The 11578-nt window shown below is 37.1% G+C and overlaps 1 pseudogene; it reads right to left on the bottom strand.

Annotated features, from left to right (window-relative positions):
- Positions 1–431: 431 nt before the first annotated feature.
- On the bottom strand, positions 432–2969 carry LOC102482943 (cullin-2 pseudogene; annotated as a pseudogene).
- Positions 2970–11578: the final 8609 nt, after the last annotated feature.

The raw sequence follows: 11578 nt of genomic DNA, 5'->3' as shown, positions 1-11578 counted from the left end.
TGGGATCTTGGGCACGCACGCACACGCGCCCGGCGTGAGTTTTAAGCCACCGGGTCCAGGACCCGAACCGCGGTCGACTGCGTGGGAGTCCAGCGACATAGCCTTTACACTAACTGCTGGTTCCCCTCTTTATTTTTTGCATTCAATCACTGCCCATCTTTACAGCATAAAAAATGGATTTTCTTCAAAATACTACCATATACATTATCATCAGATATTGTCAAATACTGTTTCATTTTTGTGTGCAGTAAATGTTTTGCTTCTATTTTTTTCCCTTGATTTCCTCCTTCCCACTTTCCCCATTATCCAGCCTCCTCCCATAGTGTCTGTAGTACCTACAGCTGCTCTCCATGCCTTTATACCTTCCGTTCTTTCAGTTTCTGTCACAGAGTGCGAACGTTTGGTATATATTAAGTGGGGACATAAATGCTTTAAGAAAGGTCATATGATATGAATTGTCTCCAGGCATTTGCTTTGACGCTCATGACAAGGCGCTGGTGATATTGTAAACAGCAGAAAAACAGGGGCTGCCCAATGACCAAATTATGGAGCAATGGCCTGCACTTTCCCAGAGGTACACACCAATGGTGATGGTGATCATCAGACATCAGCTCCGGAGAAGGCGCTGTCACAAAACGCGACATAGTTGATCTGACATCAACTCCAGAGAAGGCGCTGTCACAAAACGCGACATAGTTATACTTGTCTACAGAAGCCTGGCTGTGTTCTATGTACTGTATGTCTGTTAGAACTTTGAAACACTTCTTAATCACACTGATACTGGGATTAAACTGAGCTCGCAACTGACTAATCACCCCTTGAATGAGGGCGTTGTGTTGAAGCTCTTTCTGTGCTTTCGTGGTATGAACTATGTAGCAGCCTGGAGGGGCATCCCCGTCCTCATCATCTCCATTTCCTGTGTGTGTCTTTCTGCACTGTTATGTGCAATTTAAATTTTGTTTTTTTTTACTGCTAAAGTTCATATTTAATGAAAATGAAGATTCTGTATCAGTGTCTTCCTTTCCTGAATTGTGGTTAATCATTTTTATATCAAGTAAGGACTTGATTGTTTTTGTCAGTTCCTTTTCACTCATCTTAGTGCTCTCTGGGAGCTCTTTATAGCTAATGGCTTCACTGTTGTTAAAGCACTGCCATTTGATATGTTGTCGCCATGGCTACATACAGTTTTCCCAAGTAGTTAATTTTAACTTCACCTGTATAGAGATAATGAAACCATGGAAGTTTCTTTCCACTGAAGTGCTAGCTGTAAAATAATTCAAACATCTGTACACTGTTCCTAATTCCTGGGAATCACGAATGTAGACAAAGGAGCCTGAGTAAGAGGCCACACACCACCTTATAGAGCATATCTTTGAAAACTAATTTCCAAATCTATGACTGTGTCTTGATTTGTGAAAAAACTGTTAAACTTATCATTGAGATCAGCGCTTACACTCACATTTGTGTATGTCTGACATAGCTTGTTGGTAAACTCATAACCACAGGCTTACTTTATCTATCATTGCTTCTTCAGAATCCATAAAACTAGATAACCTATGAGTTAAACATTTGGCCATCATTCTTGTGTAGAACTTTTGAAAAACGTCCTTATCATCGATGCACTTGAAAACAGTAATGAAGCTCCGGCATTTGTCTTCCACATCATTCTCAGTCATTCCTTTTGTGGATTTCTTTAATAATTTGTCAAAGCCCTTGACAAGCAGTTCAGGTGCTCTACAGATGGATATTGGTTCTCTACAATTCACAACTGAGGTAGGGCCTTATCCAGTGCTCTCACAAAGTGCTAATCAATAGTTAAAACAGGGTTGGTAAGTTGAACAAATTTACCATGTACTTCCAATGCTGACTCCGCAGGTAGTGTTGGCATGTTTTCCTGAGTAAGGTTACTGGTGGCTCTAATGCCCTCCCCACGAATATGATTTTGCAGTTCCTGAATCATATGGGGTAAACCAGTGGATACAGTGCAGAGTAAGACAGACACGTTTGCCCTGTCATTTTTTTTCTCTTGTTGAATGGTATTTTGACATTCTGCACGTAGGAACTGCAAGTGCTTTGCTACCATTTACTGCCGACATTAGTGTATTACTTCAGTATATGAACTTGGATGTAAGTAATTTTGACATGGAATTTCTTCACTTTTGAATCTACCTAAGCCTTTCCATATCTGTGAGCAGTCTGAGTCTTGAAACAAATGTGACGCTTCTTGCAGAAAGGATGACTCAAAGATTTCCTGAAAATATTTTAAGGGGAATTTTTTTCTTATACTGTTCAGCATGAACAAGGGAGTTAATGACCCCATGAATTACTTCCTAGTTTGGTCTTTTCCACCACAATCGTTTTTGATTTCTCAGTGCAACGTTTGGATAAGGATGGTCTGAAGTGGTTCAACCATCAATTTTCTACATATATCCAATGCTATTTCCATAAGTGATTTATTCATATCTACCCCATCATAGCCATACTGAAGCTCGACTTCTGTCAATTTATTCTTTTTAATAAACAGGGTGTTAAGAAACCTACATAGGCTTTTTTGAGTCTTTCTTTCTCTGTCAGCTCAGGCCCACTACTGCTTCTCAGGAGTGTACTTTTATTTAATAAACTACATTTCCTTGCACTAAAAAACAAATAAACAAACAAAAGCCTATATATGCAGCCCATATAGTCTGTACCCTTCCTATATTCTGCTGAATACCTATGCTACATAACAAGTACTTGCTCTTCAGACTCTTATGCAAATCTCAGATGTGCTTTTCAAAAAAAAAAAATTATTTCTGCATAAGTCCTTCTCCAAGGGGTTCAGGATAGGCCACACAAGAAGCATAGATTTCTGAGAAATGATGGTACCAAGGTGCTCTTTCCATATACTCCAACATGATGACAGCTTTGATAGTTGTTAGAAGTTTGTTCCATGTTTTATCAAGATTTACTACTCTTAATTTTAAAGACATTGTACAAGTTTAGTGTTGGAATCTGCCTCTGCAAGGTAATGCCATGAAGCCCATGACTACTGCCACTCCAGAGCAGGACAGGGCAGTGGGGCTACAGTATAGTTTCTCAAACCATGGATATAGTGTGTAAGAATTAAATCAAATCAAGAGTAAAGACACATTTATTGAAAATTGGGGTGAGCAGATGGTGTAATGGTTGCATTGCTGGACTCCCACATAGTTGACCAGTGTTTGAGTCCTGGATTTGGCAGCTTAAAACTCATGCCAGGTGTGAGTATGTGTATATGTCCCCAAAATTCCAAGAAAAAAATGGAGGAGAATGCATTGCAACATACCCATCCCCCCGGGGGGGGGAGCGATTTCTCTCTTTCTGTCTCTCTGGCAAGCGCATGTGTCCCATAGCGAATATCTCTATGTCTTTCAAAAAAAAAAAAAAAGACATAATTTTGTACATATTCTAGAGTAGTTCAACTAGTGTTTTTTTTTTTAAAGTATATATTGAGTTGTCAGTGACATGTGTACTCAGCTGTGATATACAATTTTATAACCTATCCCACTTATTTACATTCATTCTTGTATCTGTTGCTCATTTTCTTCTGAACTTTCTCCTACCCTGCTGCCTTTTGGAGCTTCTGGTATCTGCAATTACTCTTTCTACTTCAATGCTATTGAGTACTTCAGTTTCTGCTATAGAGTTTGGACATTTGGTGTACATTAAATGGAAACATACATTATTTGTCTTTCATAGCCTGGTTAATTTCCCTTAGCATTGTATCTTCTAGGCTTATCTCCTTTGTGTCAAAACAGGTTGTGTTGTGCTTTATAACCAAGTAGTATTCCATTGTATATATGTGGTACATTTTCTTAATCCATTCATTGGTTATCAGGGGCTTAAATTGCTCTATAGTTTAGCTATTGTTGAAAAATGCTGCAATAAACATGGATGTGCAAATGTTTCTCTAACTGATTTTTTTTTTTTTTTTGTCATTTGGATAAATACCGAAGATTGAAATTACTGGCCATATAGTTCTAATTTTTTAGATTTTTGAAAACCTCTGTACTATTTTTCACAATGACTATATTAATATATATTTCCGCTGGCAGTGTACAAGGGTTTTCTTTTCTCCACAATCTCATCAGAGGTAGTTGGTCTTTGCTTCCCCCCACCACCCCTGATCATGGCCATTTTGATTGGAGTTAAGTGATACCTCATTTTGGTTTTGATTTGTATTTCCCCTATGATAATAGATGTTGAACATTTTTTCATATGGATTTTAGCCATTCATATTTGTTCCTTTGAGAATTGTCTGTTTGCCTAGATTATACAATTTTGATTGGATTATTATTATTATCATTATTTTGCATGAGCTATTTGAGTGTCTTATATATTCTCATTATCAATCTCTAATCCGAAGTTGGTATGCAAACATTGGGTTGTCAGAAAAGTCATGACACATTTTGGCATAGAAAAACATGTCATGTGTTTTCTGACAACCTAATATCTTCTCTTGTCCTTTTCTACTATTTACTATTTCCTTTGCTCTGCAAAGTTTTTTAGCTTGATATAATCCCACTTGTCTGATAACACCACCAAAAGCCTGATAACACCACCAAAAACAGACAAGTGGGATTATATCAAGCTAATTATCAGGCTTTATGGGTCTTGTTTAAGAAATCTTTGCTTGGAACTAGCAGATGGCACAACTGTTACATTGCTGGACTCCCATATAGTCAACAGTGGTTTGAGTCCTGAACCCAGTGGCTTAAAACTTATGCTGGGTGTATATCCTTGTGTGCCCAAAATACCAAGGGTAGAACGGGGAAGAAGGAATTGCAGCATGGCTATCCCTCCCCTCTGGGTGGTGGTTTCTCACACTCGGTCTCTCTGTCTCTCTCTATCTCTCTGGTGAGTACACACATACCCTATAGCAAAATTTTCTCTATTAAAAAAAAAAGAGAAAAAGAAATCTTTGCCTACTCCAATATCTTGAAATGTTTCCTTGTATTTTACTAAAGCAATTTTATAGTTTTGGTCTTTAAATTTGAATCTTTAATCCATTTTGAGTTAATTTTTATAAATGTTGAGAGCTAGGGTACCTAATTTAATTGATTGATTGATTGATTGATTGAGAGGTTTTTGCTACAGGGTGCATGCACCCGTCAGAGAGACAGAGAGATAGAAAGTGATAAATCACCCCCCATGGGGGATGGCCACGCCACAATCCCTTCTCCTCCGTTCTCTTCTCAGGATCTTGGAGACACACGCACACACAATCAGCATGAGTTTAAGCCACTGGGTCTGGAACTTGAACTGAAGTTGACTACATGGGAGTTCAGTGACATAGTCATTATGCTAACTGCTGCTCCCAGAGAGAAAGCAAGCCACCAGGTCTGGGATTCGAACCATGGCCAGCCATGTGGGAATGTCTAGTGCCTTAACCACCATGCCACCTGGTGGTCCTATTTATTGTTTATTTTTTTTCAAATTAAAAAAAATAGAGATATTTTTGCTATAGGGCACATGTGCTTGCTACAGAAAGAGACAGAGAGACAGAAAGTCAGAGAGACAAAAAATGAGAAATAACCCCTTGGGAGATGGCCATGCCAAAATCCCTTCTCTTCCATTCTACTCTTAGGATTTTGGGCATGCACACACACATGCCTGGTGTGACTTTGAAGCTGCCAGGTATGGGAATCAGACTGTGGTTGGCTATGTGGGAGTCCAGTGACATAACTATTACACCATTTTCCATAATTTTATTCTTTCACAAGTGGATATCTAGTTTCTCCAGCACCATTTATTAAAAAAAAACAACGGTCTTTTCTCTGTTGGGTTGTCTGGTAACTATTATCAAAAATCAGTCAACTGTATATTGTTGAGTTTATTGCTAGATTCTCTACTCTGTTCCATCGGTCTTTGTTTTTGTGCCAGTACCATGATGTTTTGGCTATTATGGTTTTGTAGTATATTTTGATATTAGGTAGTGAGATGCTTCCAACTTTATTCTTTTTGGACATTATTGTTTTTATGATATGGGGTCTTTTATGCTTCCAGGCAAATTTCATAATTGTCTTTTCTTTTCCATGAAAAAATGTCACTGGTGTTTAGATAGGGATTACATTGAATTTGTAGATCACTTCAGGTAAAATTGCCATTTTAGCTTTTTATTCTCTCAATCCATAAGCAAGGAATGTCTTTCCATTTTTTTGGTGTCTTTAATTTTTTTTTTCTAATTCAGATTTTTAAGGTGTTAGTGTAATGGCTGAACTTCCATGTAATTAACTGCAGTTTGAGTCCAGACCTGGTGGCTTACAACTCATGCTGGGCACATGTGTGTACATGCCTAAAATCCTGAGAGGAGGTTGGAGAAAAAGGGATCACAGTAGGGCCATCCCACCAGAGTGTGATTTTTGCTTTCTGTTTATCTGGTGAGTGAATGTGCCCTATAGCAAAAATATTTCTTAAAAAAATTTTTAAATTTTTATGATTTTCCTCATAGTGCTCTTTCACTTGGTTGTGTATACTCGTAGTTGACTTTGTATCTGATAACTAGATGAATTATCTTCTAGGTTTTGACTGATATTGGGAGCATTTGCTCTGTTGTCCAGTTTTGTTATGTTAGTAATTAGGAAGAAATCATAACTGAGATAAATAGATCTAATTGTGCCAGATTGTTCACAGAATAAATGGTAATGATTGTTATGATGATAATAATAAAGAAATGAATAGAGAGGAGGAAGTGGAGGAAAAAATTAGTATGTACTTATGGTAAACTTTCAATTAATTCCACATAGACTCATTCACTTATAGGCTTGTCTTCCTTCAGGTACCTATTTCCTGCCTTTATCTTTTTTAGTTTCTCTTTGTGTCACTCATTAAATATTTACTGAATACCCTGTGTCTATTGAGCCCTACTTAAGATGATGTAAAAGAAAGCATAGCTGAATTCCAAAGAAATACACAGTCTCTAACATCAGAAAGTTGATGTTTGACTCAATAGGAAAAAAAAAAATCCTCAAATCGTATGGATTTTAATAACAAATAGAGGAGGCAGAAGATGGCATAATGGTTGTGTTGCTGGACTTCCATGTAGCTGACTGCTGTTCTAGGCCTATACCCATCAGCTTAAACTCATGTCGGGCGCATGTGCGTGCATGCCCAAAATCCTTAGAGGAGAATAGAGGAGATGGGATTGTGGTGTGGCCATCCCCCTTGGGGGATGATTTCTTGCTTTCTGTCTTTCTGTGTCTCCCTGTCTGTCTGGTGAGCACATGTGTGCCTTATAGCCAAAACAAAACAAACAAACAAAAAGGAACATCGGTAAATAGAAGAGAAAATGACCCAAATTTCAGTGGTTGAATTCAAGTACTATTTTGATTTCCTTTCATTCTTTCTCTAATGACAGTGATTTTGCTGGTCGTGACCGCAGTGTAACATAATGTGTTGTCTCTTCTGGATATTTGTTATTGCTTCTGTAGACTAAGGGACGTCCAACATCTTACCTTTGGAGAATTTCTCACCAGACAGGCTTCTCCTCCCACTACAGTAGTTGAAAATGTGGTTTCTTAGCTTTCACGAAATTCTCTGGATCCAAAGTGCTGCTCATGGACAAGCAGAAACTCCAATACCTGAGACTGAATCAAAAACTGGTTAATTATTGCTGCAGAAACTGCATAGAATCCTCCCCAGTGGGAATGTGTGAGGTTGGAAAAGTTGCATCTAATTTTCTGAGGAGCAGCAGAGTTGAATCCAAGATCTTGTTGAGACCCCAGCACTGGCACTGCCAGTAATGCAGGTGAGCCATTTGCCCTGAGTGGCAATCACTATGTTTCCTTTCACTAGATCTGTCACATGCTTGGCTATATATTCAGCCTCGCTTTTCCAGTGCCCAGTGACTGAGGTCGTTTCCATAAATTTACTTTATGCCGAGATTAACCAGTTTGTATTATTGATTACAGCAAATGCCTTGGCTGACACAGTGTCCTGCTTTTAAATTTTATAGTATATTATAAACAAACTTTGTGATGCTATGCATCTCTGACCATAGTACATAATTACTGTGTAATATTCAACTGTGTCAATGCAGATGACAGGTGTAGCTATTGTTCTTATATTAAAGTATTTTCAATCACATAGTTGCTATTTTTATAAGTTTTCAGCATTATTTATTTATGAACATTATAAAAAATGTATTTACTAAGTCAAAGAATGTTCTGTATTTGATGCTTTACCATAGTGCTTTCCTGAAAAAAAGTTCATAATAATTTATTATGTGGCCTTCAGTATATGGAAGAGACAATTTTATTGTGTTCATATGTGCTTTAGTTATCATCATTGAAAAATAGTTTTACTAATTTTCTGTATCTAAAACCACCTCGATGTATGTATATGTGTGTATATCTATCTATATCTATATCTACATTTCTTGATTATATTTAATGGACTGAAAAATTGTGTGGTGATTTGTTTTTTTTTTTTTGAGAGGTTTTTGCTATAGGGTGCGTGTGCTCGCCAGAAAGACAGAGAGAGATAGAGAGAAGAAAGTGAAAAATCACCCCCCAGGGGGATGGTCTCCCAGCAATTCCTTCTCCTCCATTCTCCTCTTGGCATCCTGGTCATGCATGCACACGCGCCCGGCGTGAGTTTAAGCCATCAGGTCTGGGACTTGAACCGCGGTCAACTACATGAGAGTTCAGCGACATAGCTATTACGCTAACTGCTGTTCCCAAAAGTTGTGTGGTGATTCGTTAGACTCATTTAAAGAAGATTAGTTGGAATGCATGTCCTTTAAGTCTTCCCAGTCTGTGAATCTTTCATTTTTTAATGTAGTTGAAGAGAAATAAAACATTGACACATGATTTTTGTGCAAGTTCTAAATTCAGAGAAGAATTAATAGAAAATAGTATATATCTTTTTAGGTATTTCCCCTAATAGATTCAATTTTCTCTTATACTGCTTACCTTCTTTTTTTTTTTCTCTCCTCTCCAAAGGATTAGATCTTATTAACATTTCTCAAATGGTCACTGTGTGATTATAACCTTTTAACAAAAGCTACACATTGCAATTCTTCATCTGTAGGATCTCAAGATCCAATCTAATGATTCTCAAAGCTGAGTTCCCATCAGTGAGTGGAAGCCTGTTTCTTTTGGAAGCAGGTAGCATAAGTAGAGATAAATGTGTAAGTGAGAAACAAGTTGTGTTAAACATAGTTGGAGCCATGGGATAGATAAGGGCATTGGAATCTACTAGAAAGTAGAGTCAGCTCAGCAGTTTACATGATTAATATCCTATGATGACTGATGTTTAAAAAGATCACATACTCCATGGTTACTAATATTTATAATTATCTCTGGGAAGCATTTTGGGCCATCACACAGAAAAATATGTTTGTTTTACCTCTGCCCTCCTACTTCGTATATATAGATTTGATGACTTCCAAGAAGATCACTGAGTATGCATTTTATTATTTGTTTTCTTTGTAATAAACTCTCACACTGAACCAAATGCCAAATGAATAATGGAATTTACTGTAAAATTTGGTCTTCATATTAAAGACTAGGTTGCATAATTCTGCTTATTCTATAAATTGTGCATTTGAGATACTCTAGGAAGCATCCTTAATTATCATAGGAAAAGAGATTTTCATCTTCCTGTTAAAAACCACTCGTAGATCAGGGAAGCAGAACCTTTGTGTCTGTGCACATCCAGTCAGTAGCCGGAAAAGTCATCTAGGATTTCCTCTGCCAAATAGTCTATAATAAAGTGAAATCCGATAACCTAGTACAACAGGAAAAACAGATAAAAAGTAAATATACTTGGGACCAGCAGCTGGCATACCAGTTATGTTGCTGAACTCGCACATGTCTGACTACTATTCAAGTCCCAGATCCAGTGGCTTGAAACTCACAGAGGGCTCATGAATGTGCGTGTCCAAGTTCCTGGGAGGAGAAAGGAAGAGAAAGGATTACAATGTGACCATCCCCCTGGGGGGTGGTATTTTTCTTTCCCTCTCACTGTCTCTCTCTCTCTGGTGAGCTCTTCCCCCCTCAAACAAAATCTTCTAAAAAAATAGTAAACATACTTGAATTTTTATTCTTGACCTAACACTAATTTCCACTGTTTATGTCTTTGGACAACAGATTTTTCAGATATAAAATGAGAGGGCTCAAGTGAGCAGTCTTTAAGACTAATGCCTCTTAGTTTATTAAAGCAGCCATTTTTTGTGTATTTAATTCTTTAGACATAGAAATCTTATATTTTCCCATGAAGTCTTTCCTGATACTTTTCAGTTTAGTTAACATCTGTTGTACCTAAGCACCTTCTGTTAATTTTTGGACAAATAGAGGTTATTCTGAAGATTTAAAAGTATACACTATTTCAAATTCTGCTCTATATTTGGTAATTGTTATGTTTTCCTGGTCCTCTATGAGTAGGTGATAGGGTAGTATTTAACACTCTTGTTGCAGAGCTAAGATTCATGTCTGTATATATTATACTGGTTAGACATGTGAGTTCTGGATCTTATGACCTGGGGTAAAATTGTTTCCCTCAACTTATTAATTAAATTACTTTAGGTGAATTATTTAAGTTGTTAAGACTTGTTTTCTCTCAACCATAAAATGAGATTATGACAGTATCAATCTCATCAAGTAGTTGAGAATGTCAAATAAGATGAGCTGCATAAAGGACAACATCTAATACACAGTGCAAATATAATGGACATTAACTATTGCAACAATCTATTTTAAAATCCTTAGTTAAATGTCTTTATAAGCCAGGTTATATATTCTATGTGACAAAAATATTTGAGAGAAATGGAGGTATTAACTATGTTTTCTTTACATTTATATTCACTAGGAGAGATATCAAGAAGTGTAGCTAAAACTTACAAGTTCTTATTTTCTACTTCTAATTTTGTTCCCCCAAAATACTGTTAATCTAAAAAGAGAAACTGAGGCCAATTATATAAAGCAAAAAGGACTTTATTTGGGCATAAATTTGAAGACTTCACCAGGGTATCATCCAGATCAGTATAATCTCCAAAAATGCTCACCGAAGTCTTAACATTCTTAGATAAGTTTTAAAGGCAGAGCTCCAAGTAGGCCAGGAGATAGAGAGGATTATACATTTGTTTTGGGGTCAATTATCTTTGGCTAACAAGGTTCAATAACTAGAGTAGCAGCAGTCCAGGGGTAGACAGTCTCTGTGTAGATATTTTGCAGAAGAAATTCTTGTGTCAGGTTACAGTGGTATTTGTGCAAGATTATGATTATGATAGAGTTCACTAAATAATACAGAACTTGTTATCAAGCTTGCAAGCATGAGATGACACCTCCTATATGGCCTTTTGGCTCATTTTAGTCAGGGTCGACCTGAAATACTCCATTTTGATTTTGAAAAACTTTCAGAGTATGAGAGAGATTTATAGCTTATGAAAAAATGCATATTATGGAAAAACTATGTGTAGATTCTCTTTTGCACCAGAATAAATTTTAATTCCATTTTCCACAAATTTTTTGAAGTACTCATACATTTCCTTAGTGAGAAAGTAACTGACCTAAAAAAGCATTGCCATTGACTTCGTGTCCCCTTTGTCAAAGATAGTCCA

This window comes from Tupaia chinensis, unplaced genomic scaffold (genome assembly GCF_000334495.1).
Source record: "Tupaia chinensis unplaced genomic scaffold, TupChi_1.0 Scaffold000308_1, whole genome shotgun sequence".
Lineage (NCBI taxonomy): Eukaryota > Metazoa > Chordata > Mammalia > Scandentia > Tupaiidae > Tupaia > Tupaia belangeri.
The sequence above is the reverse complement of the archived record's forward strand: the minus strand, read 5'-3'. Positions and strand labels throughout refer to the sequence as shown.